The sequence below is a fragment of the Dacryopinax primogenitus genome (genome assembly GCF_000292625.1).
Source record: "Dacryopinax primogenitus strain DJM-731 SS1 chromosome Unknown DACRYscaffold_5, whole genome shotgun sequence".
NCBI lineage: Eukaryota > Fungi > Basidiomycota > Dacrymycetes > Dacrymycetales > Dacrymycetaceae > Dacryopinax > Dacryopinax primogenitus.
Window position 1 is genome coordinate 747,079 of NW_024467202.1, and position 4,188 is coordinate 751,266.

Sequence of the window (4,188 nt, forward strand, 5' to 3'; positions counted from 1 at the left end):
TAGACTCTTGGCACTCTTAGGTGAGCAGACTTAGTCAGCCTGTGTTGCCCTAACACAGAGGAGCTTTGCCCTTCATTTGACATTTCCTTGTACCAGACCATAGTGAAGCAAAGTGTACAGACATGGAAGTCAAAGTTGACAACTGAACAATCAAATCTTCTCCTGCCATGATCAGAGTTGAGGGAGCCATTGTAGGCAGAAGTTCTATATCTGTGTTGTTGATCCTAGAGGGCATGAAGTACTTCTTTAATGTAGCGAGATTGTTCATGGTGACAGTAGATGAAAGAGGAGTAGAATGTCATGGCTGAGTCAGTGGACAGAATTGAAGTGCTGTAAAGATGGAAATCCCTAACCCCGCCCATTTGAATATGTAAACAGCCCGTCAAACTCATTGAACAGATTCTGTTTGTTCCATGTGCTCTAGTAGTCTGTTGAATCAATCAAAAACAAATACTACATACTGTTCTTGTTAGTTACAAGCATGCAACAGAATGGGGATTCATGCTCACTGCAGACAAATGAACAAATGGTCTTCATTTTGCAGGATATACAAAGAAGTTGGATGCTGACAGAGAACATGATTCTTATTATATACATGACAAGCTATAGTAAGATAAAGCAGTAGCTGAGAGTAAGAAGGTATGCCAAAGGCAAACAAAGGTGCCACCCACACCCTTGGTGGGTATGAGGGTGTCAACAAATCACATGGCATCATCCACCTGACCTATCCCACACAGGCCACACACAGCATACAGAGTCAAAAGTCTCCTATATTACCTCCTGCCAATGCTCATATCCCAGCCTCTACCTTCATCAAGTCCACTGACCACACCTACCCACAACACTAACCATTGAAAATTATTGCAATTGAACCCAACTTTGGTAATGACAACATATACCCTGCCATTGTATTCACTCACTCAGGTTGTTTAGTGCAAAATGTGTTCTTCAGTGGCTATGCAAACAGATAAAACAATTAGTAAACCATTGTCCTCTCACAGTCTTACTGCCAAAGACATGCACTGTCCACCAACTCATGCTATGGTCATTATATCTCCACACTTCCAGACTGAGATCAATACAGCACCTGCAAATGTCATAGACAAACTGCTTGCTCCCAGTGACTCAAATTTGGTTACTTCATTACATATCCATCTCAACAAGGCCCACCCAACCAGTCCTAGCCATTCTGAGCCCAGAGAAGGTCAGAGGGAGTGTGGAGTGGAACTTGCTCCCAATCAAAGTACAGAGGATGACACTGATAGGATTTATTGGTCAGCAAGTTATCTGGAGATGGACAGGGTAGTAGGGAATGAATGGTCTTCTGTTGACATGTTACTATCCCTGCATGACATGTCAGCATCTTCTGGATGCAGCACTAGCACATCCGTCAAGTGAAGTGAAAAGAGTTCCATGGAGCCTTTCACAGATTCCGCCTGCTTGGGTATGGAGGATTCTCCTTTGGTCAACCCCGTGGCCAAAGCAAATGCAGATTGTGAATGGAATGAAGAAGAAATTCACTCAGTGGTCACCATGAACAGACAGCTCTCCAAGGAGAAACAACTTGCAACCATACAACATTGTTTGGACCTACTGGTGGACACACTCAGGGAAATCATTCCTATATTGCCCATGCACACCACTGCCATCAAGTGTCAACTGGCAGAGATACTGATCTTATGGAGAGCAATTGATAAGGAAGGTGAGGAGGTGTATGGAGACGTCTATCCACCTCCCCCTTATGATAACTGAGACAACTCCACCCAATTGGACAAAGCACAGACAATACAGGGAGAGTTTGATAACTCTGACAAACAATCAATTGAAGAGACTGGTGCATCCATGGGTTATAGTCCTCCACTTCTGATTCAGTCTATGTTGATGGTAGGAAAAGACCCATCCCCACTACCTGCTTTCAGACATGGCATTGATATCTATACCAACAGTGCAGCTCATACCACATATAACAAGGCACACAGCGAGGCATTTAAGTGATATTGGCAAGAAAAGGGATGCCCCTCACTGGGCAACCAAATTTCAAACTTCCTTGTAAAGAGCCTGAAAGGTTACTTGTTGCCCAGCCTTGTTGGTTGAGAAGGACCATGAGAGTGTGGTTCCTTGAACATGTGTTCACAGTGACAATTTAGGGAATTGTACTTTTTTCAAATGTCTGCTACACAATTGTCTAATCTATCTTGTTTGTTTGAGTTTATTAATCCTTTCTACATATACACCAATCAGTAGTTAACAGATGATGTGTGAGATACAGCTGTTTTGTACCAAAACTTAGGATAAGCTCACTGGTGGCTATACGCAGAATCTTTTATTTTTATTCAAATGTATGTTTATGCCACAGTCTGGGTTTCTTTGTACAAAGGAAGTACCTCTCACTATGCCAAACTATATTCGTCAACAAAGACCTTATGATACTTTTCTCTCTATATGCAATGATGCTGAAGAAGGCTGCTGGGGATGGATGGACCTTGTCAAAGATGCACAAGAAACCGGGGTAAGTTTTATTCACTGACAAACAATAACTGCTCAAACTGCATCTACATAGAACATTGTAGCAAGTGTAGTGAACAAGGAACCACACCTTGTCCATTCAATGCCTTCTAAACTGCAACAGCTTATGGGGATTGATAAAGTGAATGAGTGGATTAAAGTTGCAGAGGTCATTACATGTGCAATTGAAGAGTTCCATTTGCAGATGGCAGAATCCTCCAATGTTCACATTCCATACCTGATTGATTCTATCACTTACAGTCAACAATCAGCAGGACTTTGAATCTAGTGCATTGCAACAGAGGGTTAAGGAATGCTAGATATGTCAGATACTATGGACCCAACCTGATGACATTTATAGGTGACAGGATCTTTGACCCACCACCTCCACAGGAACACATTCTCTGGTTCAAGCAGCACCAAAACAGACCATAACAATGAAATCCGGACAGGTATGACAGTGAGCAAAGATGTCAAAGGCAAGGGCCATGAAGTTATCAACACTTTGATAGATCAAGTGGCAATGGACATAGATATCCCGAGTCACTCTTCTGAAAAGCATGAAGAAGAAGTTCATGACACAGAGATGACAGACACAATAACTATCAGTGCCCATATGTGTTCCAATATTGATGAACATGTTGTTCAGATTCTTTTGCATACCAGCAGATTAGTGTCATGCTGCATACCATTCACAGGGCAGTTGTTACACTGCAGAGACATACTCATAATTAAGCTACAAGAGATGCACTGCTGGATATCTCAGAAGCCATACTCAAAGTAATGGGGATTGCTGATGTAGCTGAGATATTTGCATTGGATGAGTAATGTGATGAGTCCAATGGCATGTAGAATATCCTCGTAGAGGTTCCTTAGTAGATGTTTTGTTACTAAAAGAACATGAATATGTGATCAATCATACTATATTGTGAAGCAGGGATGGTATTTATTCTGATTGAGAAACAGAGAGTACATATAATCCATTGGAAGAACTTGTAAATGGATTGTGGACAGTTGACATTGAAGACAGATATGTGTGTGAGTCAGGCTAATGCAAATTGGACAGAGGTTATGGAGAATTTCACAAATCACATAAAGTGCCCCAAAACCACATGTATTACCACACCACGTTATGGTGGTTCATGATATATACTGGCCTGATAGAGTTAGCATGAATTCGAGGATATCCAAGTGGTTTGGGAGCATACAAGGTTTCATCCAGCCTATGGCCTTTTTATTCTGATTTAGAAACAAAGGGTATGTATAATCTGTGGTGACCATGAAGACCAATATGTGGGTGAGTCATGTAAACACAAGACAGAAAGAGGTTACAGAGAATTCAACAGGCCACACAAAGTGCCTCAGAACCACATGGAGTCCCACACCACATTATGGTGGTTTATGATATATACTGGCCTGAGAGATTTAGCATGAATAAGAGGATATGTGAGTGGTTTGTGTAAATACAACATTTGATTCCATTCAGACAATGGCCAATGGCCTTTTCTTTGTCTGTATTTAAACCAGTGACATGCCTAACTCTTTTCTTCAACTTATACCTCACAACCTCTGCATTGACAAGGATGGCACAATCATTGGAAAACATCTTCAGCTTTGTTACTGGTCTGTCAGGGCACCAGCTCATTGCTTGGTCAAGAGACATGACTAAGCCTTTATGACATG